This window comes from Staurois parvus, unplaced genomic scaffold (genome assembly GCF_062004578.1).
Source record: "Staurois parvus isolate SC_StPar_1 unplaced genomic scaffold, SC_StPar_1.0 ptg000734l, whole genome shotgun sequence".
NCBI lineage: Eukaryota > Metazoa > Chordata > Amphibia > Anura > Ranidae > Staurois > Staurois parvus.
The window spans coordinates 2,062,116-2,089,028 of NW_028318530.1; the positions used below are offsets into that span (position 1 = coordinate 2,062,116).

At 41.2% G+C, this 26,913-nt stretch overlaps 1 protein-coding gene across 1 annotated transcript in view; it reads right to left on the reverse strand.

Annotated features, from left to right (window-relative positions):
- NSUN7 (NOP2/Sun RNA methyltransferase family member 7) overlaps positions 1-26,709 on the reverse strand; it is an 89,936-nt gene extending 63,227 nt beyond the window's left edge. The window contains exon 1 of the mRNA XM_089654020.1: positions 26,571-26,709. The gene's annotated coding sequence lies outside the window, so the exon portion shown is untranslated. The remainder of the gene's footprint in view (positions 1-26,570) is intronic.
- Between the last annotated feature and the right edge of the window lie 204 nt (positions 26,710-26,913).

The following is a 26,913-nucleotide window of genomic DNA, read 5'->3' on the forward strand; positions in this document are numbered from 1 at the left end:
CCTGCAGACCTTACAGAATATCTGCTTGCTGTACAGGATGTATGGTCAAGCAGATATACTGACAGGAAGCTTCAGTGAATGATGTGGCCGTGTAGGCGGTGCCCCACACATCGGCGCTGTTTTTAAATTTGACAGATAGAGACTTCTCCCTGTACTATCTGTCAGATGGAGGGGGGGGCGGCAGGCGACGGCTGCGGCTATGGGAACATTTTACATGTTCCACCCTAAAAACGGAGGTGAACGTATCCTTTAAAGCTGGCCATACACGAGTAGAATTTTGGAATAACAATTCTTGGGAAAAGAATGTTCTAAGAGAGTTTGTTCGTTTTTCTAGCAGTGACTAGAAAATAAGAAGTAACAGGATGGAAAATGTTTCAAACAAATTTCTACAGTGTATGTGGTTTTCATTTGGTAAAAACCAAACATTCCAAAATCAAATGTGAAAAGAAAACACATTTTTTGAATGACAAACGAATGTTCTGAGAATTTTCATACAAATTTTCCTAAGACTCTTTCTAAGAACTTTCATTTGAAATTCTATGACCAGCCTTAGACAAAGGTACCTATGCTGCTTGTGAACAAAACATATTTATCTTTAACCGCTTCCCGTCCGCTCTATAGAAGATATAATGCTACAGGGCGGCACGGGTGTGCAAAATCATATATATATATATATATATATATGTATGTGATTTTGCATTTCCGGGTAGGGGGTGTGCACAAGCCACGCGTGCACCCTACCCACGCCGCGGCTGTCAATCACCGGGTCCCGGCCAGTGATTACTCGCCAGCACTTGGTGATTGCTGAGGATCTCCAACAGGGGGAGAACTGTAAAACAAAACAGTTCTCCTCCTTGCCAGCTAGTGCACACTACTTTGCATGGCTGTGCACAGTACAGCCATGCAAACCAGTGTGCTTACAGTGAAGCGCACAGACACAGCCCCATAGTAAAACACACCCAGCACAGTTAACGCTTTGATTGCCCCAGATCTTAACCCCTTCCTGCCCAGTGCGATTAGTACAGTGTCAGTGTTTTTTTATTAGCACTGATTACTATATTGGTGTAACTGGGGGTGTCAGTGACACCAAATCAGTTTCCCCCCAGTGTCAGAATGCCCGCCTCAGTCCCGCTATAAGTCGCTGATCGCCGCCATTACTAGTAAAAATGAGAAAAAAAATCCCAATATATATACCACCATTTGTAAACGTTATATCTTTCACGTAAACCAATTAATTTACACGTATTGGGATTTTTTTTTTAGCAAAGACGTAGCAGAATACATTTTGGCCTAAATTTATGATGAAATTAGATTTTTTAAATTTTTTTACAGGACATGTTCAATAGCAAAAAGTCAAAAATATATTTTGTTTCTCAAAATTGTCTGTCTTTTTTTTTTGTATAGAGCAAAAAATAAAAAAAACGCACAAGTGATCAAATACCACTGAAAAAAAGCTCGATTTGCGGGGAAAAAAAGGATATAAATTTCATTTGGGTGCAGCATTGTATGACTGCGCAATTGTCAGTTAAAGTAACGCAGTATCGTAACACAAAAAATGGCCTGGTCAGGAAGGGGGGTAAATCCTCTGGAGGACAAATGGTTAAGCAGAATTCCAGCCAAAAAAAGCAAAACAAAAATAGCCTATTAAAAGATCAAATAATGCAGTTTCAATGTAGAGCTGTATCCCAATGTACCACTAGAGGCCCTCAGTCTGATGGTCAGCATTTTTTAAACCAACTTACTCTGAGCCCAGGTTGTCATTGACCCATCCCAGCCTGTAAATGGATAGTGAACAGGGAAGCAACACAGTAATGAGGACAGCTCTCCCTCAGTCTGCTGTCTCCTCCTAACAGCATGCTTGTCAGAACTAATAGCCACTTTGTGCTGCTTCTTCATTTCCCAGTATAAACTCTGCTGTACAAGGACTGCAAGAGGCTGATACCATATCAAATTTAGGTAACTTACACTGCTTGTATTTAAAATGTGTTTAACGGTGTATTAATAATTACAGAACTGTATTAATATGTGTCCTTTATATCTGCCTAAAGTTCAGATTGAAATGATTATGCAGTTGCACTGAATTGCTCTTTTTTATATGTGCCTGGAGTTTAGCTATAAACTTCATAATCAGTCTGGTGCCAAATATTCATGCAGAAAAAATCTTTCTCGAGGTGCACTGCAGAGTTTATACCTACAGAGCTGCAGACAGGTCACAAAGATTTACTGCTGGTCCTGACTTAGCTGCTTCATTTCTGCTCCACAGTCACAGCTGTGAATGGGATTTTGATGGAATTGAAGGCCCATAAATGTCATAGTGCATACATTTTTAATTTTATCAGATAGCAAAGGGTATAATGGAATGGCAGAAAACAGGATTAAAATATAATTTTCTTCTGCTCTAGAATCTTTGAGAGGACATAATACAGTAAAGCAAAAGAAAATGCTGACCACAGAAGGCCATCTTTCCAAATGGAACTGCTGTCCATTCGCAAATATATATGACCTGTATGATCATGGAATGAATCATTATCTAGAAATAAATTTTATGGGAGGGGATACAAATAATGGACTTCTCATAGCCAATTGCTTCTTACCCCTTCTTAATAGAAATGTACAGTATATTCGTTTTGTACATATATTTTTATTTATTGTGGTCAGGGATAAAAAAACAATCTTTTATTTATTTTCTATTTTTTATTCAGGTATATATAAAATATTGTTCATTTATATCATGTAATCCTCTATTAATCTAGCAGTTAGAAGTCTAATGCCTTTTTGTGAAGCATGGTGTCAATAAATCCAAAAACAAACATGTTATACTCACCTGCACTATACAATAGTATTAGAGAGAGCAGCCCCGCACCTCCTCTTCTGCGATCTTGGCTCCTCCTCTTCTGTGCCTGCCCCCATAACAAGCCAGCTGCTATGGGCAGACATGCAGGCTCACTCTCGAGCCAGGCTGTGGCTATAGACACACACAGCCTTCCACGGACCTACACCCTCTCTGCTCACAGGATTTGCCAATGGCTCCCACTGCTGCATAAGCATCCTGTGATAAAAGAAAGAGAGGGAAAAAGACCTGCGGATGGGCACAGCACTGGACTGATGAAGGACTCAGCTAAGTCCTGTATCAGTGGCAGTATGCAAAATGTTTTTTTTACCTTAATGTAGAGAACGCATTAAGGTAAAAAACATTTCAGCTTTAGAACCACTTTAATTGGCTTCACTTTTTTAAAGGATAACTTCATCTTTTTAGGAAAAAATAATAAACATGGGCATTACAAAAAAGAATGAACTGGGGTCATATTGGTCCACATACCCAATTCATCATATGCCCATGTTCTCTGCTGTTACATATAGGCCCAACATGGACCATCATTGCACTGGTACATCACTGGACTTTGATTGGCTATACCGGGATGATGCCTGCAGCTACAGGCATCATCCTGATATAATTTTTTGCAGCTGGTGGTCAATTTTCATGTAAAAGCAATCCTAGTGGCAAATTAGCTGCTGAATTGTTTTTATGAGCAGTGGGAAGGGACATTCCCCCGCCGCCTTCCACAGTTTTCTTGGGCTCTCTTGTCCCACAAGAGAATCCAAGAATGCAACCGCAGTTCTGACCATAAAGCTGATCAGAGACCAGAATGGCTTCAATCGTCTCTATAGTCTAAGAAGTCTATAGTGTAAGAAATTGGAAGCTACGAGCATTTCATCACTTCAGTTTCGTAGGATATAAACAGCGCCATTTGTAAATTGGGAAAGCATCTGATCACACCAATCTTGGTGAGATCAGATGATGTAACAGCAGAGGTGATATCTAGAGTCTAATAGGCCCCAGATTTAAAAAAAAAAAATACCTGTTAATGCCTATTGCAGTCGGAGGGGATATGTACATTCCCTGTGATAGCAATAAAAGTGATTAAAAAAAGAAAGGAACAGTGTAATAATAAAAACAAAAATCAAAATAACTACAAAAAAAATCACCTTTGCCCCCATGTGCACGCACCTGCATGCGCAAGCTTTGACCCTGTGCCGGTATGAAAACAGCGGTTGCACCATGCATGTGAGGTATTGCCGTGAACGTCACATCGAGAGCAGTAATCTGTAGCAGACATGTAGCAGAATACATTTTAGCTTAAAGTTATGACTAACTTTGAGTTTATTGGATATTTTTTATACCCAAAAGTGAAAAATATCTTTTTATTTTAAAAATTTTCAGTCTTTTTTTGTTTATAGCGCAAAAAGTAAAAACCGCAGAAGTGAAAAAATACCACCAACAAGCTCTATTTGTGTGAAAAAAAGGAAATAAATTTCATTTGAGTACAGCATTGCACAACCGCGCAATTACCAGTTGAAATAGCGCAGTGTCGAACAGCAAAAAATGGCCTGGTCATGAAGCGGGGTAAATTTTCTGGAGGGCAGGTGGTTGCCGGTAATTAAGTGCAAAACAAGAACATGAGCAATTTATTTTTAAAAAAGTGGCTCATCAGCTTTATTGAATTCCCCCCAGAGTATTTTAAGCCTTGCTGCAGCACTTATCAGTTTAGAGTTCGTAACACAGCAACATTTTTGCTACTGTATATGAAACTTGACTGCATAATGGTAATAAATAAAGAGGGTTCAATTGGAAGTACTCTCTCAACTAACCAGAATTGTAAGACATTGATATTTGACATTAAGCTTATCAGCTTTGGATGTGGGAAACCTGGACAGTCTGTCATGGGGGAAACCATATACTTCAGGTCACCTACTTACCTAGATGGCTGCAGTACCGAGCCCAGCTGCAGCTGTCCCCTGCCGGCTCTCATTGAGAGCTGAGCAATCAAACATCGCTGATCACTCAGTTCTACCCTCTGCTCTGAGCAGAGAGTGGTGACTGTGAGTTCCAGGTACAGGTAGGTATTGCAGTACCGGGCTGTGGAGGGGTGGGAGGACCTGGTTCAGGCTCTTTGTGGCTGAGCCATCTGCTGGTCCAGGCATCTGGGTGGATCTCAACTGTAAAGTCAGGATCTTTGCAGTGCCTGGACCGGCCGAGTGACATTGGCCGGTAGGACGAACTGCACTCTTGTGATCCATAGGAGGAGTAAAGCCAAAACAGCTTTGACTATACTTCTCCTTCAATGCTGTACACGTAGAGGCACATATTCTGTGCAACAGGGGCCATTTCTCTCTTATGTGACCCTTTAACTCCCTGGTGCCCAACCTTTGGCCTGGGGACTGATTGCGGTCCATTGGCATATTTTGTGTGGCCCTCAGGGTCCCTACACACTGATTTGTGTTTCCCAATTGTCCTGTTATAGCAATGATTTCTAGCAGTCTTTTGTAATATGTCTTTAGTCTATAACTGTCTCCCCAGTCTCCAACAACTCTTATAGAATGTTCACAATCTCTGACCGTCTTGTGTATCATGTCCACAATCTTTGACCATCTCTTGTATCATGTCCACAGTCTCTGACCATCTCCTGTATTATGTCCACAGTCTTTGACATTCTTGTGTACCATGCCTCTAGTCTTTGACTATATCCTGCTGTGTATTCTGTCCCTGGCACTGAATATCCACTACATTTTATGTGTGGTCCTTTGGAGATGCCATATCAAGAAGGTTGACCACCACTGCTCTAACTGGTACTCTTATAGTTTGAGTTGGATGGTGCCGACAGAGCCACCCACAGCTAGAATTTCAAACAATTCTGCAGGAATCGGCCTAAATTTGAGCTGTGCATGGCCATCTATAGTGTCAGACAATTCTTTGCTGGTACAGATAAGACACCCAAGAAACCTAGATTTTGGAACATGATCTTTAAGCTTGTGTGTTGCTCTTCCAATAAGAAAAATAAAGTCTAGCCTGGCTTTTACTTGTGTTGCAATAAGACAAGCGGTTATCCTGTTACTGGTTATGGGCCACCCCATTTATTGTATAACTGACATATTTGTTGGAGAACTAATCATTGGTCAAAAAAAAATCAGCTTTAAAGTATAGCTAAAGACAAAACTTTTTTTTAAGTTTGAATAGAGTGGAGAGGGATTACAACACATGTCACTTCATAATTGCTGTCTGGACCCTCGTTATGGAGATTCGCCCTCTCTATTTGTCCCCTGAACAGGAATAATGGGGAAATCTTCCAATGAAGACACTAGTTCTGGTGCCCACGATGACAACATCCCTCTTCAGATGGATTTTCTCTCTTTTACTGTTTTGGCTATGGGACAGGAAATGAAGGGAAATCTCCCCAAAGAGACACAGATGGCAAAAATAAAACATACAGCGGTTACAACCTTCCCATACTCTATCCAAAATGAAAAAAAAAGGTTTTGCCTTTAGTTCTACTTTAAGTAACAAACATGTTTTCCAGTTTTCATGTTGTTTGCTGAGACTGGGAAAATAAATGAACTATGAACTTCCACTTCCATTAAAGTGTTTGTCATCCCTTACAAAATTATTTTGTCTATCAATCTTTTCACAACAGAGGTTTATTTATTGCATGCATTTAGCTATCAAAAAGATGAAATTGTGACCTGTGTCCTCAATTGAAGCTGTTATGTCTGATGAATTTCTGTCTGGCTGCACCACACTCTCCATTCCTGAGTTCTTACATCTGTTATACTGTGATAACACATTACAGAAGAGCTCATATGGTAATTTGCTATCACAGCTAAGCAGAGGGTAGCAACAGTGATTAGAACTAATGTCAGCAATATGGCTCATGTCACTTCTGTATCCTACTAAAATAACTTTGTTTAGAAACTGTGGAAAGAAATGGAAAAAGAAAAAAATTAAGAGTGGCCAAAACTCTGCTGAGATGATAAAATGATTGTGTCTACACGAAAATAGTCATAATCAGGATGTCTAAGAAGGTTCCCCTTTAACTACGCAAGTACCAGCCTGTAATATCCCTTTATTACCAAGGCATTTTTCTGTTTTCAGCGCCGTGATAGTTTGGCTAACAATTACCATCATGCAACACTGTGCCCAAATGAGTGTTATACAATTTATTTGAGACAGATAAAGCTTTTATTTTTTTCTAACTGCTGAGATTTTGACTTTTTACTATAAAAAGGAAAAATTACCAACATTTTTTAAAAGAAAAACTGTTTCCCTTGCCTTTTGCTGAAATAGTGCGAAAACCCCCCATATAATCCTTTTTTAGAAAGTAGACATCCCAATGCGACCTCATTTTTTGCCACAAGTTTTGGAAATGAAGAAACATGCTGGTATTGAGGGGGTTAAAGATTGAGATTGACAAAGGTGCACTAGGTAAGTTAATGTACAGGTTATACATTGATGAAGGAGGGAGTGAAGGCGATAAAGCGATTTTAAACCTAAAATATTCCTATTTTTAAAATATTAAACATGTCATATTTGCCTGCTCTGTGCAATGGTTTTGCACATAGCAGCCGTGATCCACCTCTTCCTGGGTCCCCTGCCGGTGCTCCTGGCTCCTCCTCCCTGCCAAGTACCCCTCTGCAGGGTAAAGATGTCTGATAGCAGAATCCATGTATGAAAAAGAAGGGAGCAAAGGCTGGGCAACCTGCCCTTTCACCAATCCCGACTGAAGATAGAACTCTAGTGCAAGAAGGTAGGATGAGTCGGCTTTGGATCAATAGGTTAGAGTGGAGAGTGCACAGCAGACTGTGGCAGTATTGGCTGTTGGAGGAAAGCCGAGGATGGTGAGCAGTGCAGATGCCTCCAGCCGCTAAGGACAGCTGTGTAGCTGGCACTGGGATGCACGTGTCACTGCACCTATGGTGCTGGTGCAGATCAATCTGTGGACTGCTGCTAGTGTGAGGCTGGATCGCTGTGTCTCAGTGCAGCTGCGAGCAGAACAGCAGCTCATAACTAAGCTCTCATATGTCCTCAGGCCAAGACAGCGAGACCTCCAATAGCAGTCAAATTTATAGACTCTCCCAAGACTCTTTGCTGCAAATCAGGAAAGACCGTCTCCCGCTATAGGCTGGAAGTGATGTAATGTGCATGCTTGAGCATTAGGGGAGAAACAATCAGTTTGTTGTGCATTCTAAAGAAGTCCTTTCCTTTCCATTATTTGGTAGCCCCTGCACCTGGCTGCACCATATTGGGCTACATGCCGTCAACATGGGGCAAAGTATTTTTTAATAAAGGTTTTGTCAAACATTTGGGTGTATTTATTACTAGGGTACATTCTATTTTTTTGTGAATGAGTACGGATTCTATGTACCCCCTACTCATTTGTATGGGGGGTGGGATCTGGTGCCCCCTTATTGTTAAAGGGTGCTTCCAGATTCCGATAATCCCCTCGCCACATCATTGGTGTCAGTGGGAGAAATAGTGCCCAATTGTTGGTGTCAGTGGGAGGAATAGTGTCCCATTGTTGGTGTCAGTGGGAGGAATAGTGCCCCATCATTGGTATCAGTGGGAGGAATAGAGCCCCATCATTGTTGTCAGTGGGAGGAATAGTGCCCCATCATTGGTGTCAGTGGGAGGAATGGTGCCCCATCATTGATATTAGTGGGAGGAATAGTGCCTCATCATTGGTGTCAATGAGATAAAGAGTGCCTAGTTATTGATGACAGCTGCAGGAATTATGCCCCATTGTTGGTACCAGTGGGAGGAATAGTGTATTGTATCAGTGGGAGGAAAAGTGCCCCTGGGGCCAGATAAAAGCAAGAAAAGGGCTGCATCCAGACCCCGGGCCACAGTTTGGAGACCACTGTGATAGACCAACACAAAGTGGCACATAATTGTCAAGTGGAAGGAAAACGATAAATGGTTTCCAACATTTTTTACAAATAAATATCTGAAAAATGTGGCATGCATTTAAATTCAGCTCCCTTTACCCTAATACCCCTAACTAAAATCTAGTGGAACCAATTGCCTTCAGAAGTCACCTGCTTAGTAAATAGAGTCCTGTGTGTAATTTAATCTCAGTAAAAGTACAGCTGTTCTGTGAAGCCCTCAGAGGTTTGTTAGAGAACATTAGAGAACAAACAGCATCAAGGCCAAGGAACACACCAGACAGGTCAGGGAAAAAGTTGTGGAGACGTTTAAAGCAGGGTTAGGCTACAAAAAAATTACCCAAGCTTTGAACATCTCACGGAGCACTGTTCAATCCATTATCCAAAAATGGAAAGAGTATGGCACAACTGCAAACCTACTAAGACATGGCTGTCCAACTAAACTGACAGGCCAGGCAAGGAGAGCATTAATCAGAGAAGCAGCCTAGAGGCCCATGGTAACTCTGGAGGAGCTGCAGAGATCCACACCTCAGGTGGCAGAATCTGTCCACATGACAACTATAAGTCGTGCACTCCACAAATTTGGCCTTTATGGAAGAATGGCAAGAAGAAAGCCATTGTTGAAAGAAAGCCATGAGAAGTCCTGTTTGCAATTTGAGAGAAGCTATGTGGGGGACACAGCAAACATGTGGAAGAAGGTGCTTTGGTCAAATGAGATCAAAATGGAACTTTTTGGCTTAAAGGCAAAACACTAACAGTGCACATCACCCTGAACACACCATCCCTACCGTGAAACATGATGGTGGCAGCATCATGTTGTGGGGATGCTTTCCTTCAGCAGAGACAGTGAAGCTGGTCAGAGTTGATGGGAAGATGGATGGAGCCAAATACAGGGCAATCTTGAAAAAAACCTGTTAGAGTCTGCAAAAGACTTGAGACTGGGGCTGAGGGTCACCTTCCAGCAACACAATGACCCTAAACATACAGCCAGAGCTACAATGGAATGGTTTAGATCAAAGAATATTCATGTGAATGACCCAGTCAAAGTCCAGACCAAATCCAACTGAGAATCTGACTTGAAAATTGCTGTTCACAGACACTCTCCATCCAATCTGACAGAGCTTGAGCAATTTTGCAAAGAAGAATGGGCAAAAATTCACTAGATGTGCAAAGCTGGTGGAGACATACCCAAAAAGACTTGCAGCTGTAATTGCAGTGAAAGGTGATTCTACAAAGTATCGAATCCAGGGGGATGAATACAAATACATGCCACACTTTTCACTTATTTATTTGTAAAAAATTTGGAAAACTATTTATCATTTTCCTTCCACTTCACAATTATGTGCCACTTTGTGTTGGTGTAAGACACCGCCCAGCGGGATCTATAGTGATCCACAGAACGGGATTCCCCAGGACGCGGAGTCTAAGTCCCAGTCTGCCTTTTCACCAGAGCCCCTGATGGTGGGGATGGACTTGGTACAAGACTGAAACCAGTTCGCGACCCCTGAGTGCACCCAACTGTGGTAGAGGGGTCCCGCTGAGGGTACGTGCCGGGGGTGAGCCTGATGTGAAGAGGCTGACAAGTCCAGGTCCCGAGCGGGATGGATGGATGACAGTCGGGAATGAGCTTAGTCAGACTAGCCGGGTCGGTAACGGTGGAGGCAGGTAGGTACCAAGCAGTAGACAGAGAGCAGCCAGGTCACGAGCCAAGGTTCAGCAACAGGAGGTCCAATAGTAATGTAGCAACAGGCAGGAGAGTAGTCAGGGACGAGCCGGAGGACAGAGCAGGAGAAGGTCAACACAAATCAGGACAAGCAGGATCGGCAACAGGAACATACTTCAGAAACACAGGTACAGGAACTAGACCTTGCGGCAACCTGATCACCGCCTGGCCAGTTTAAATAGTGGGCCCTGCACCGTCATTAGTGCCAGGCGCGTGCCCGCGTGCGCGAGTGCGCATGCGCGGCCGCAATTGCAGCCGCCACCGCCCAGGTCCTAGTGCCTGCACATTAGTGCACCTGGGCAATCTGCGCATGCGCAGACCTGTGCGCCGCGGCGAGACCCGCAGTCCCTGACAGTTGGTCTATCACATAAAATCCCAATGAAGTACGTTTACGTTTTTGGTTGTAACATGACAAAATGTGGAAAATTTGTGTGTGTGTCAAGAAAGTACTAGATGGGGGGGAATATATATATATATATATATATATATATATATTCCCCGCCCCCTCTAGTACTTTCTTCCATCCTTCCATACACCTTTCCAATGAAAAAGAAGAGAGCATAGTAACCAAAATGGTGCAGCTTGGGGCTCAAAATAACTAGGAACTGTCAGATCACACCTTTTACCAGTGGCCTATCCCAGCTATCTGGTCCCCTGACCAGTGAATCTTGGAGTTTGTAGGCCTATACTGTATTTATCAAAAACAATAAAAAACGTATATCCGTGCAGACTAGTAATACCAAGCACAATTGTATAAACCTACAAATTATGAATGAAAGTGTTAAGTGCAGCGCTAATCAAATAATATAAAACATCAAATATACTAATACATGTGCTCAAGAAGTAAATATCAATGCAGATAGATGAAAAAGTATTCAGTGAATGTCCATCCACCAACATATAAAAGTGTTCTTGATTGTAGACAACACAATTCCATTTTAAATTAACCACCACTACAGCAGCAACAACGCCCATATAGCCAAGCAGAAACGTATGTGTCTTGTCAAAGAGATCAATAGATAGACGCCATCCTATCTGCCTGGACTCTGGTAAAATAAGGCACAATTAGTTGACTTCTTATAATAAGCAGGTCAAACAACACTTCTCTCCTTGGGTTCAAAGTACTATACAGATGGGTGTCCTCTAATCCAATAATCCTCTCTTTTCAAAGCTGACAACACGATGTATCTCACTGTAGGGTGACATGCTCTGGCTTCCTCAAGGTTTGAAATATGTTGAGAGACTGAACTAGGAACTGTTTACCAGTGGCCTATCCCAGCTATCTGGTCCCCTGACCAGTGAATCTTGGAGTTTGTAGGCCTATACTGTATTTATGGTTGGAAAAAATCCATCGAATACAACCCAAGGCTAGCCAACTTGTGTCTTTTGTAATCCCGTAATTTAAAAAATCTTTTTAGCAAATGTTTTTTTCCAATGCAGGAAGGTGATAAATCTCCCATTTAAGATCCTGATGAGCCCAATGACTTGGCAGGGTTTTCAGGCTTGCTCTACTCCATCCATCATGCAAAAGTTCATTTAAATGGGGCTATTGGTTTAATATGGTGGGGTTGATTTGCTAAAGGTGTAGACAATGTGTCACTTTGCAAGTGAAAGTTCATTTAACTTAAGGAATGAGGATAAATAATTAATTTTGCAGAGAAAACCTAATTAGATTCAAGGAAAATTAAAAAACAGGATTTTTGTTCACACATGATTAGTTGATTGAAGTCAGCTTTACCTTAAGCACTAAGTTAAGTAAAACTGTATTTTGCAAAGTGAACCGTCTCTCCTCCTTAATAAATCAGCTTCATGGTATCATTCTTTTATAACAGCATTCAGCCCATGAATATGCACGTTACTTCTTTATGCACCATATCTTAAAGTACCCACAGGCAATCCTTTCATTAGAATGTGTTTTGAGATCAGCTTGTTATTACACATTGATATAGAAAAAAACAGTTGCATCAGGTAATTCTAGGACAGCCTTTCTCAACCAGGGTGCCCAGGCACTATGGGGTGCCTTGAGGTTTCTTCAGGGGTGCCTTGGCAAAATGTCTAAAATTTGCCCAAAACTTGTATACAAGCCAGCAGGTGGAACAAGCCTGCCTTTTAATTACAAAAAGCCATACTTTTTATTGTGCACCATTACGACCTTCTATACGCCGGCGTCCTGACATCCAATGACATCATCTGTTGATAAGGAGGATGTCAGCTGCCTGCACAGCATCCTAGTTTGACCCTCCCCTGCCCCTCTCCATCAGTGCTGGGGTCAGATTAGCGCAGTGATGGAGAAAAACATAGGGAGAAGAGAAACACTGGAAAACTAGTCATTACTAGTGTGCAAAAGTGTATTTGCTTTGGAAGAATAAATCACCTCCAATGTTGGGTGTCCTACATGTGTGGATGTTGCTGCGTTATGTAAAACTAGTAGAATATTTTTTCACATTTTAGCATGGGGTGCCCTTTTAAAATTATGGACAGTCTAGAGGCACCCTATTTTAGAATGGGGTGCTTCAAGACTGTCCATAATTGTAAAGAGTGCCTTGACTGAAAAAAGGTTGAGAAACACTGTGATACTGAAGTCACCTCGAAAAGTTGCCGAAGTGGGTGGGATTTTTTTGTGCCAATTCTTGCAACATAGATTTAGTCTATTAGGAGCCATTTATACTAAATAAGGTGCTGTGGTAACTATCTGCCATCGTAGATGGTCATCAAACAACCATATACAATATTTTGTCATCTTCATGAGCTAGAAATTTGGCTGCAGACATGAAAGTCCACATCTTCCTGATCTGGTTATACTGTATGTGTATACGTGTTTAACTTTGTTACAGAGTGTTACGTCCGCTGTATGAAGTAACCAGTAAATACAAATACCATAAATGCTATCAAGCAATATCCTATTACTAATGTCCCATTAGAATTACTCAATCATTGGGGAATACTATTAGGTAATCTGTGGTGCTGCTGGAACAACACTATTGCTAAGAAACGCACATTTAGGTCAGTAAGAGCCTCAGAACATTTGGCAAAACCATTATTGGATTAAAACAAATGAATGAGTCACTTATTACATTGTACCATTCTCTCCAGCAACCACGACTGACGGCTCCTCCTGCACTTTATTCTGCTCTAGATAGCTTGGGGGAGAACCAGGTTTCTAATAGTCCCAAATTTTCTACAACAAAACACGACAATGAAAAAACTTTCCACGTCCTGCAGTACATAATATAGCTCTTGAAACTTGGTGATAATATATTGGGTGAATGCATGTTCAAATTATAACATCTGCATTCAGGATTTGTTAAAGAAACTGTCCCAAGGGTGTTCTACCTTTCCCTTTCCCCTGCAGCCCCCAATAGGAGGCATTGTTTAACACTGGAGGACAGATTGGATACAATTGTTTTTTGCTGTCACATACTGTATTACTTACCTCCTGAAGTCTCCTGATAAGGCTCTATTCCCACTTGTGCAACTTGTCATGCGACTTTGGACAGCCCATTCTTTTTAGTCGGTGTAACCTAAAGTCACAGTGACTTTGAAAAGGTGCCTGAACTACTTTGATGCGACTTCTGATGTGACTTTGATCCAGAGAGTGTAAAGTCAGATCAAAAGCACATATACATAGTTACATAGTTGGTAAGGTTGAATAAAGACACTAGTCCATTTAGTTCACCCTCTAGTTCAACCTGTCTTGTAATACATTTAAGAAATGACGAGCCTTTAATGATAGAGCTGTTTATTCTGCACAGTCAATATCTGGATAGTTGAAGTCCCCCACTATGATGACATTGTCCTGCCTTGCTGCCATTTCTACCTGTGATAGGAGGTCCAACTCCTCCTCATCCTTTAGAATTGGAGGCCTGTAACATCCCCCCACTATTAGTTTCCCACTTATGTCTTCCCTTTGAGGTCCCATCCATATGGATTTTACCTCACCCCTTGCCTCATTTGCAGTGTCGTCCCTCTCTTCCACCCATAAATTATTCTTGATATATAGGCACAACCCTCCCCGTTTTCTACCCTCCCTATCCCTCCAATACAAGGAATACCCCTGGATGGTTACCAGCCAGTCATGTGAGCTGTCAAACCCAAGTTTCAGATATTCCCACGAAGTCTAAATCCTCTTTGTGTAACAGAAGCTCCCGCTTGTCCATTTTGTTAGATATTTGTGAAATGTACAGAGTAATCCCTTGTTTGACCATATTATGTTTTAATACAATTCTGTGTAATAAACTATTTATTTTTTTCTATTAGAATATTGAAGTTCATGAGTCTTTCCTTGAACTTAATCACATCCAAACGAAATGGCCTGACTCTCAAATATCGACCTGGAAATACCTGAAACGTAGACACTTTGCTAAATCTATACAAGGCTCTAGGCACACTTAATTTTCCCTTACACCCTTTGACAAATTGTGCGCCTCCAATAAACCCCTACAACACGGTATCTCTATTTTACATAATCTGCTATGGTCGCATGAATCTGCTGCCATAGGAAGAACATGCACATCTTGGGCTCACCATTTACATCTAGACCTTACTGAAAAAAACTGGGAACAAATATATAGACACGTTCACAAGGGATCCATCAATATCTCCATTCAAGAAAATAATTACAAAATCCTGTCACGGTGGTACCGTACACCCTCACTTCTTCATAAATTTGATGTGATTATATCAGACCAATGCTGGAGATGCCACCAAGAAATAGAAACTCTTTTACACATTTGGTGGGAATGTCCATTCATCCAGTCTTTCTGGAAAGAAGTACATAAACAAACGACCCAGATTACTACCCACCCACTGGAATTTACCCCTGCGCAATACCTTCTGCACTACACCCCTTCCCCTTCACCCCCCTACTTCAAATCTCTTGCCATGATGATGGTAAATGCTGCCAAACTGTGCATACCAATACTTTGGGGAACCTCTAAAACGACAACTATACCCGAATGGTACAGTAGAATAAACAAAATAGCGAAAATGGAAGAATTAATCTCTGTGTCAAAAGATGCACCTACGAAATTTACTTCAACTTGGGCATGCTGGCTCCATTTCCAAACCTCTGAGGACTACATCCAGGAAATGAAAATCCCCCCAAGAATGAATAGGGCGTCAGGTGGTTGCCCAGATATATACGCACTCTGAGTCTCTGACCGAATACCGTCCTTTACTCACAATCACAGGCTGAAAAGATAGAAAACGTACTGCATACACTACAGTTCTACATGAGTCCATATTACCCACAGCCATACCTTTCCTACACGCATCCATGCCCGATTAAAGTACAATGTGATGGAACTATACACACAGACCGCTACTAATACAATCAGGGTACCCCAACCCTCTAACCCTCCCACACCCCTCCCCCACCCCTCCTTTTCTTTTAGTTTTTTTCCTTCTCTTCTCTCTTTTTTTCTTTCTTCATCTTTTTCTCTTCCTTTTATCTTCTCATTCCACTCCTCTCTTTGCTGAGACCCCTGCAACCCGGTTACTGCAGGCAGTATACTGGTCTCCGGAAAATACATCTTTATCGACTCTGCCACTTTACACTTCAATGCATTATTGCACTACTACCCTCTGTCTGGACAGCGCTGATTAGCCCTGTACTGATCACATGCACTCTCCCAAGAAAAAAAACAACTCTCTAGCAATACACACCAAACTGAGCATATACAGCTTGCCCCCAAGGCTCTGTACAATCAGCAGATAAATTGAGGACAGTAAAAGAAGGGGAGGATCAGAGAGGGCAGGATCAAATATCCTTTTTACACAATGTGGAGGATCAATCCCTCAAGTTCCACAGTTAGTATAACTAACATGTTTTACTGCATATACAGACTGATTTTACTGTTGTGGTTTTAGAGACACTTTAAAATTGCCAATAAAGGAAATTTCTTAATTATGCATTATACCTAATGAAGAAACCTAAAATGTTTTGAAAATGTATGTTTCTGATAATGTGATAACAATAAAAGGAATCATTTAAAGTGACCCTTTTGCTTATCTAAAAGTGTCCTTCAAAAAACAGAAGAGAAATACTTTTCTGCTGGGTGGCTTGTTGGAATTTCTTGCAGCGTTCAGAGTGGTGCTTTCATGTGACATTTCAGGGTGTGTTTAATAGCACGTACACCGATGCTTTCTCCTGCCAACCCCTACATGACTAAAGAACACAGTAGTGACATACGAGATGGATGGGGGAACCACAGCGACCAGCGGGGAACATGACAGCTAAGTTACAACTTACTACCCACCAACTTCAGTACTCCCGTCTTCTTCAGATTCATTTCCAAGAAAAAGCAACACTGTCATTTTAAACTCCAAACTTTGACCACTGACCAACGGCTAACATGGCACAACACTGCTACTGTAGTGCCAAACTGCAGCTGTTATCTCATAGGCTGCAAAGGGAATTACCGAACCCAACTTTCAGCCATAAAGTGTATGTAAGCTCTAACAAATTTCTCTTATTTGATCCCTTTTGGTCTGTTAAGGATCCATGCACACTAGCATTTTTTTAAGCTCCTAGAAGCTGTTATTAACATTTTTACTGCTACTAGAAGCTTAGGCTATGTTTACACTAGCTTTGTCAGCAGGCGTTAGACAGGTGTTTGGGAAGCTTTTTTATCACTTCTCAAACGCCTATGAAAATTCTGCACATGGTAGCACACAGAGCTGTTCACACTGAAGCATTAGCCTCCTGTCGCGGCAAAACTGTCGCCTCATGTCGAGTCAGGAGGAGTTGAAGCCTCCCATTCAAGCCTATAGTGACGCTCCTCAAACACCTGGCAGGCGTTTGCGAGGCGTTTGCGGAGCGTTAATACTATTTAACTTCATTATAGGCATTTGTGGTGTGGTTTTAATGCTTGGCAAACGCCTCTAAAACGTGCATAGGGTGTTTGGGGAGCGTTTGAGGAGCGTTAAAAACGCTTCCCAAACGCCTGTCTAACGCCTGTCAAACGCTATAGGGGCGTTTGGCAAAAGTTAGAAATCCGCACGTTCCTAACCCCAGAAACCACTAAACAGCTCATCCACTCCCTCATCATATCACGACTCGATTACTGCAACTCCCTCCTCACTGGCCTGCCTCACCACAGGCTATCCCCGCTTCAGTCGATCCTGAATACGGCTGCCAGACTCATTCACCTTACCAACCGCTCCGTCTCCGCCACCCCCCTCTGCCAATCCCTCCACTGGCTTCCGATTGCCCAATGGATTAAATACAAAATCCTAACACTGACGTACAAAGCCGTCCACCATACTGCCCCAAATTACATCACCGACCTAATATCCAAATACCACCCTACACGCACACTCCGCTCCTCACAAGACCTCCTACTCTCTAGTTCCCTAGTCTCCTTCTCCCATGCCCACCTCCAGGACTTTCCAGGACGTCACCCATACTCTGGAACTCCCTACCCCAATCCATCAGACTATCACCTACTCTCCTCTCCTTTAGGCGCACCCTGAAAACCCACCTCTTCAGGGAAGCCTACCCCACCCCCTGCTAATTCCCCACCTCCTCCACTCTTCCTACCACTGCATCCCCCACAGCTTTTCCTCCCGTACCACTATCCCCTCCCTCCTAGATTGTAAGCTCCAAGGAGCAGGGCCCTCAATCTCCTCATGTTTTGCATTGTATTGTTACTGTACTGTCACATGTTCTGTCCCCCTTTGTAATGTACAGCGCTGAGCGAACTATTGGTGCTTTATAAATACTGTATAATAATAATAAAAAAAAAGTGTGAACGAGCCCTCATAGTGTTATTCTGTGTCCATGCACACTACTTTAGGCTATTACTAACCTTACTAACCTTAATAACCGCTCCGTATCCAGCACCCCCCTCTGCCAAGCCCTCCACTGGCTTCCAATTGCCCAATGGATAAAATTCAAAATACTAACATTGACGTACAAAGCTGTTCATAACACTGCCCCAAACTACATCACCGACCTGATATCCAAATACCACCCAACCCATAATCTTCGCTCCTCACAAGACCTCCTACTCTCTAGCTCCCTGGTTTCCTCCTCCCATGCCCATCTCCAGGACTTCTCCAGAGCTTCCCCCATCCTCTGGAACTCCCTACCCCAATCCATCAGACTATCACCTACTCTCCTCCCCTTTAGGCGCACCCTGAAAACCCATCTCTTCAGAGAAGCCTACCCTGCCCTCAGCTAATTGCCGGTCTCCTCCACTCTTCCTAACACTCCATCCCCCACAGCTATTTCCTCCTGTACCACTATCCCCTCCCTCCTAGATTGTCAGCTCCAAGGAGCAGGGCCCTCGAACCTCTCGTGTATTGAATTGTATTGTTATTGTACTGTCTCATGTACTGTCTCCCATTGTAATGTACAGCGCTGAGCAAACTATTGGCGCTTTATAAATACTGTATAATAATAATAATAATTAGCATTTTTTGAGCTTCAGCGTCTAGAAGCAGAAAAAAAAATGTTTGTAGAGTTTTTTGCAGTGTTTTTCCAGCAGAAAAAACACTAAATGCTCCTAAGCACTCCTAAACACTGCTAATGCTGCTGCTTTTTTCTAGCTTTTTTTTTCCTCTACATGTTCTGTAAAAATGCTAATAAAATGCTAACGCTACTAAGACACTACTAAAAACTATATTACCAGCATTTTTTATCCAGTGTTTTTTCCAGCATTTTTTCAACTTAAAAAAAAATGCTAGTGTGCTTGAAGACTAAGGTTAGACTCACATATGTGCGGGTGGTGTGGCTGCGGATCTGCACAAAAATCTGTGCAGTCGCACCACCCGCAGAGGAATGCAGACCCGCGGGTGGGTGCCATTAGTTCTAATGGCACACCGCCCGCACTGGAAAACGCAACCGTAGTGGTAACCGAGATTCCCGTGCGGGCTGTGTTTTCAGAAGAAGTGCAGGGACTTCTTCCCTGCGTGTCATGGGCACGGGAGTCCATTCAAATGAATGGGCTCTCGTGCCTGCGCAAAACGCAGCCTGCAAGGCCGCATATATGTGAACCAGGGGTAAGGGCTCATATACAGTCAGGTCCATAAATATTGGGACATCGACACAATTCTAACATTTTTGGCTCTATACACCACCACAATGGATTTGAAATGAAACGAACAAGATGTGCTTTAACTGCAGACTGTCAGCTTTAATTTGAGGGTATTTACATCCAAATGAGATGAACGGTGTAGGAATTACAACAGTTTGCACATGTGCCTCCCACTTGTTAAGGGACCAAAAGTAATGGGACAGAATAATAATCATGAATCAAACTTTCACTTTTTAATACTTGGTTGCAAATCCTTTGCAGTCAATTACAGCCTGAAGTCTGGAACGCATAGACATCACCAGACGCTGGGTTTCATCCCTGGTGATGCTCTGCCAGGACTCTACTGCAACTGTCTTCAGTTCCTGCTTGTTCTTGGGGCATTTTCCCTTCAGTTTTGTCTTCAGCAAGTGAAATGCATGCTCAATCGGATTCAGGTCAGGTGATTGACTTGGCCATTGCATAACATTCCACTTCTTTTCCTTAAAAAACTCTTTGATTGTTTTTGCAGTATGCTTTGGATCATTGTCCATCTGCACTGTGAAGCGGCGTCCAATGAGTTGTGAAGCATTTGGCTGAATATGAGCAGATAATATTGCCTGAAACACTTCAGAATTCATCCTGCTGCTTTTGTCAGCAGTCACATCATCAATAAATACAAGAGAACCAGTTCCATTGGCAGCCATACATGCCCACGCCATGACACTACCACCACCATGCTTCACTGATGAGGTGGTATGCTTAGGATCATGAGCAGTTCCTTTCCTTCTCCATACTCTTCTCTTCCCATCACTCTGGTACAAGTTGATCTTGGTCTCATCTGTCCATAGGATGTTGTTCCAGAACTTTGAAGGCTTTTTTAGATGTCGTTTGGCAAACTCTAATCTGGCCTTCCTGTTTTTGAGGCTCACCAATGGTTTCCATCTTGTGGTGAACCCTCTGTATTCACTCTGGTGAAGTCTTCTCTTGATTGGTGACTTTGACACACATACACCTACCTCCTGGAGAGTGTTCTTGATCTGGCCAACTGTTGTGAAGGGTGTTTTCTTCACCACGGAAAGAATTCTTCGGTCATCCACCTCAGTTGTTTTCCGTGGTTTTCCGGGTCTTTTGGTGTTGCTGAGCTCACCGGTGCATTCCTTCTTTTTAAGAATGTTCCAAACAGTTGTTTTGGCCACGCCTAATGTTTTTTCTATCTCTCTGATGGGTTTGTTTTGTTTTTTCAGCCTAATGATGGCTTGCTTCACTGATAGTGACAGCTCTTTAGATCTCATCTTGAGAGTTGACAGCAACAGATTCCAAATGCAAATAGCACACTTGAAATGAACTCTGGATCTTTTATCTGCTCATTGTAATTGGGATAATGAGGGAATAACACACACCTGGCCATGGAACAGCTGAGAAGCGAATTGTCCCATTACTTTTGGTCCCTTAACAAGTGGGAGGCACATATGCAAACTGTTGCAATTCCTAGATCTTATAGATACCTTTGTTCTCTCTGCCTCTAGAATGTTATTAGAATGTTATTAGGACTGTTTCTTGCTACCTATCTGTGATCTACAAAATATCTCAACCGCCCTATGGGAAAAAAGGGAGGTGGTAGGGATACTTTTGCACTGCTGTGTTGCAAAATGTAGTAAAAGTGCATATGCATTTTTGGTGGGCTTCCGGTACATTTTGCACCTGTGAAAAAAGGACACATGACCCAAAAAACGCATCCAAAACACAACCGCAGGTGCATTTTTGATGTGTTTCTGCCATATTCTTGATGTGTTTTCCATTCATTTCAATGGGGAGGTGTGTTTTTGGTGCGTTTTTTTACAGCACAAAAAATGCACCAAAAATTCAGCTTGCAGGAAAACGCAACAGACCTGAAACTGAACAGTATGGAGCATTCCATAGTATTTGCTGGTCATGCGCTTTTCTTCTGCTTTTTCAAATGCAAAAATGGAAGAAAAACCAATCAGTGTGAAAGCAGTCTAAGTAGTCCTAACACTCTCCCTCACTGCTCAGTAGAGTTGTCACCCTAGAACAGAAAGTGAGTTAGGCCCCTTTCATAAGGGCGTTCCATTCTTTTCATCAGTTCCGTCATGTTTTTTCCAAGAAAAAAATGGATCAGTTCACATCAGTTATGCATCAGTTTACATCAGTTTTTTATCAGTTTATGTCAATTTTTCATCAGTTTATATCCGTTTCTCATTAGTTTACATCCGGTTTTTGTCTGTTTACATCTGTTTTTATCTGTTTACATCCAGTTTTATCCATTTACATCCGTTTCTGTCCGTTTACATCCATTTTTCGTCTGTTACAGGTTTTTTATTTTATGAAAGAAAAATAGGGGTTTCTTCCATTAAAAAACGGATGTTAACGGATGCAGACATTAACGGGTGTAAACAGATGATCATCCGTTTACATCCACTAGTCCATAGAAATACATGAGTGTCCATTTTTCATCCATAAACAGACAGATGAAAAACAGACATACAGAACGCCCATGTGAAAGGGGCCTTAATAACAGGATTACCAGGCTTAAATTAAAGGCAAAAAATATATATATGAAAAAAAAAAAGAAAATGAATGGCAGCCATCACATCCACAGACCAGTAACTTGCAACAGTATCAATTTTTGTTTTTTAGATACTAAGAAAATGATTTTATCAAACATTGGGAACATCTGATATTTACAATTCTGTAGCAATTTACATGGTTCCAGAATGAAAAAAAACAAATGATGAAATATCAGCAGTGCAGTGATATATGATTGGAAAGGTGCAGCTTGGGGCAGTTTATGTCTAGTTGGATGAGGTGGGCACGAGACTATGATCTTATTTGAGGGGTAAACAATGTGAGCATTCAAATGATGGAACACCTAAACTGGCTCTAAAGTCACAAGGTTTTTCTTAACTTAACAACTTCAAGTCCTGACACTTTCACCCCTTTCCTGCCCAGGCCAATTTTCACCTTTCAGCGCTATCACACTTTGAATGACAATTGCGCGTTCATGCAACACTGTACCCATATGAATTTTTTACCATTTTTTTGAGACAGATAAAGCTTTATTTTGGTGGTATTTATTCACCACTGGGATTTTTATTTTTTTACTATATAAATGAAAATGTCCAAACATTTTGAAAAAAAACTGTTTTTCTTATAAAATTTTGCAAATAAATAATCTTTCTTCATAAATCTTGGCCAAAATGTATTCAGCTATCTTTTTAATAAAAAAAAAAAAAAAAACCCAAATTAGTTAATAACCAAAAATTATCATTTTTAAAACTTTTTTTTTTACATTTTTATTATTTTTTTATATTATTTGTTTTTTTTTAACATACTGTCACCCTAGCAGTACAGTGTCACCATAGTGACACTGTACTACTTGTGGGGGGTGATGAAGATTTTTTTTTCTTTTTACACTGATTGCTTTTACACCCATAAAGGCTGTAAAAGCAATCATTTCTCCTCTCTGGTTGCATTCTTGTAGCCATTGAAAATACTGTGAGAGCTGTGATTGGCCACATAGTACAAGGCTGTTGTGAATAGCCTTGTACCATGTGACCTCTGTGATCATTCACAGATTTCACACGTAGTAAGCAATGATGTCAGGAAGTGACATCTTACGTACTACTATTCATGTGATCACTGATTGGCCAATCAGTGATCACATGATCGGGACTCACACAGAGGTCCCGTACAGTGTTAGGTGTTGCGGTGCCACGTGTTCCCAGGGAGCGTGCAAAGGCAGGGAATACGGGAGGACAGCCACCCGCTCCTGCACTGCTCCCATCCGGCCATTTATCTACATGGGCCGCATAGGAAGTGGTTAATGCATTCTCTGTATTTAGGTGAAAAACTCCTCACTACTTGTTCCTTCCCCATCCCTTAACACTTATCTGCCTCCTCTCACAATCCAGCGCTGTCTTGGCTGCGGCCCCATTCTTCTCTCTTCCTGGACTCACAGGAAACACAGGCAGCAGTGGGAGTCATAGGCTTCTGGTGCTATCAGTCAAATCCTATGAGGACAGAGTGGGGACCATGGTCAAGCCGCACTGTGTGTGTCTATAGATGGCCCAGAAGCTTGCCTGCACAGGTGCCCTCTGAACACATGGTTTACTGTGGGGGAACCCACAGGCAAGGATAGCACTAACGTGCAACTACAGAAGAGAAGGTAAGGTTCAATACCATTGCACAGAGCAGGTAAGCAGAACATCTTTTTTATTTTAATAAATTGCCTTCTCAATCACTTTATGATGCTCTTACACTTGTAGATTTTTGAATGAATGTTTCTCATTAAAGCAGAACTAAACTCATCGATTTACCGGTTTTAAAAAAAACAGTTACATTACTGGCATGCCAGGAATTGTAACTGTCACATTTGCTTGCGCTCTCAACCAAACTGTCAAACCATCAAATGGCTGATGTCATAGCTCAAGGGTGTCAAACTGGCAGCCCTCCAGCTGTTGCAAAACTACAAGTCCCATCATGCCTCTGCCTTCAGAAGTCATGCTCGTAACTGTCAATCTTGCAATGCCTCATGGAACTTGTAGTTTGGCAGCAGCTGGAGGGCTGCCAGTTTGACACCCGTTGTCATAACTGATCACATTTGCAGAACCATGACAGTTGCAGATCAAACAGAAGCAGCTTCCTTGGCTGTAAAGAATAGGAAGGTTTAGTTCCGCTTTAAATTCTCAGTACATTCGATGACTTGATAAATGTTATTCAAAGGTACTTCCAAATTTCTTTTGCTTTAACTTTTGATTTTGGAAGGAATTTCATTTCCTGAAGAAAAACCACATACACCATTAGAAATTTGTCTGTTCAAGAAAAACTGTATATCCTACTCCTTTGTATTTTCTCATCACTGCAGATGAAAACTAACATTGGTTTGACCCCACTAACAGAAAATTGAATGAACATTCTTAAAGTGAAACATCTTGAACAAAATTTTACTAGTGTATGGCCAGTTTACATGTCATTGAAAATAGCTAAATACACCCCCCCCCTCCCCAATCCCAATGAACCAATGTATGGGAAGAAATGTGGGCATGTATTACAGCGAAATAAAAGGCTGTAGAGTGTGATGGATCTCAGACCAAATAAATAAAGTCATGAATGTAAACACATCTTAAATTGGTTGTCAAGGCAGTCGGTTTTTTACCTTCATGCATTCTATGCATGAAGGTAAAAAAAACCTGTGTGCTGCCCCCCCATACTTACCTGAGTCTCCTTTCAATCCAGTGATGTGCATGACAGCCTCAACTGTCCCGGCGCTCACTCTCCTCATTGGCTGAGACAACAGCAGGAGTCATTGGCTTACACTGCTGTCAATCACGGCCAGAGAGCCAATGAGAAGAAAGCAGCGGTGGGGCCGATCCCACATGGAAGAAAAATATATTTGAAATATATTTTAAAAATATTCTTCACGAATATATTGCCATATATTTGAAATGCTGCAATTTTGGCCATATTCAATATATTTCAAAATATATTTAAATTTATATATATATATATATATATATATATATATATATATATATACACACACACTGCATGTTGAAATGCATTTTTATTACAAAATAGATGAAAAATATTTTTAAAAATACATTTCAAATACACTGTATGTATTTAAAAATACAAAGCTACATTTTTGGAATGCATTTACAAATATGTGTAGCAATATATGATAAAATTACTTTTTATATGTAAAAAAAATCTGAAGAATACATTCACATCTGAGCGTAGCATTTTTCAGCATTTTTGGCATGTTTGGTCGTGCGCGTTTTTGAGCATTTTCATACAGCATTTTTAGGCGTTTTTGAACTTTGGTGTTTTTTTATTAGCCAATAGAGAAAAATATCATCTGTTGCATCATTTGTTGCAAGGTTTTTCCTTTTTTTTAGTTTTTCCATCAGCTTTAGTTTCTATTATTATTATTACTCATTTTTTATTATTTGCTTTTTTGTTAGGGTAAAGGGTTAGAGTTAAGATTAGGTTAGGGTTAGGATTAGGGTTGGGATTAGTATTTTATTATTTTCTTATTTATTATTTATTTATTCTTTTATTTATAGCATTTTACTCATTATTTATTTATGTTAAGGTAATAATAATAATAATAATAATAAACACCTAAACCTAAACATCTAAACCCAAAACAAAAAATACATTATTATGAATAATAATAATTAATAAATACATATAAAATAAATATACAAATAAATAAAAATAATCATAAATAAATACTTGTAAAGGTAAATTAGTATATTAATAATCAACCCATAACGTTAACCTCAAAACCTATAAAGTAATAAAATAATAAGAACAATATTTTTTTTATTATTATTAATAATAATGTTTTTGCTTGGTTGTTTATTATTATTATTAATAATAATAATAATAATAATATAATTTCTTTCAGGTTTTTTTTAAGGTTAGTGGTTAATTATTTATTTATCATGATTTTTTATTTATATGTGTATTTATTTAACATTTATTTATTCATATACTATTACTATTATTTATTTTAAAAAAAATTTCATTTGATCAGAAAATCGCACAAAAGGAGTGCAAAAACGTGCACAAACGCGCCACTCGCACATTCCTATTCTTTTCTATGGGAATAAAAATGTGCACATCTGCCCAAATTGAGCTACAAAAGTAACTCCAAAACTTTTTTGAGCTTCAGGCGTTCTGCTTCAGGCGACTTGGAGTGGAGATGTGAACCGTCTTCATAGAGTAATTTTTTTCCCCCTGAGCGTTTTGGAGCTTCAATGGAGCTTTGCAGCCTCAATGCGTATGGCGCAAAAACGCGCAAAACATGCAGAAACATGGCACAATTTTGCCGGCATTTACAACACACAAAGTGTGAATGCAGCTGAGTGGTGTCAGCGAAATGACCTGTATACATATAGCCGACACCTAGTCATCCAATAAGGGGTGAGGAGTATTGGAGCTCCCAGGACAGATAGTGGAACGGAGCTCCACAAATGATGATGGAGCTGTTGTGGAACTACAAGTCCCAGCATGTTCCTGACACCTGTGGATGCTGAGAAGCATCAGATCTCCCCCTCCCCCCGGAGAGCAGAGCCCCTTGCTCCTATTACCTGCAATGTGCGGAGCTCCCGGGTGTCCTCTGTAGTGTGATGACTCCACAGCCAGATAGTGATGATGATGATGATGAGCGGAGCGCACTCCCAACTGACTGGGGCTAGGAAGAGACTAAAGGCAGCACGTGGGCGGGACCTAGCCTGTAAACAATTAGGAATCGCCATGGCAACCAGCGATGCTGCGCTAGGCTTGCAGCCGAGTGGATGGCGGAGATTGCGGGGGCGTGGTCTGTGAGATTCTAACTAAACACGAGGGACCAGAAAGCTGCCAGAGCAGAGCGGGGAGGGGTGTGGCTGCTGCGTTGCCATGGTAATGAGGAGACATTGTCCTTCTAGTACC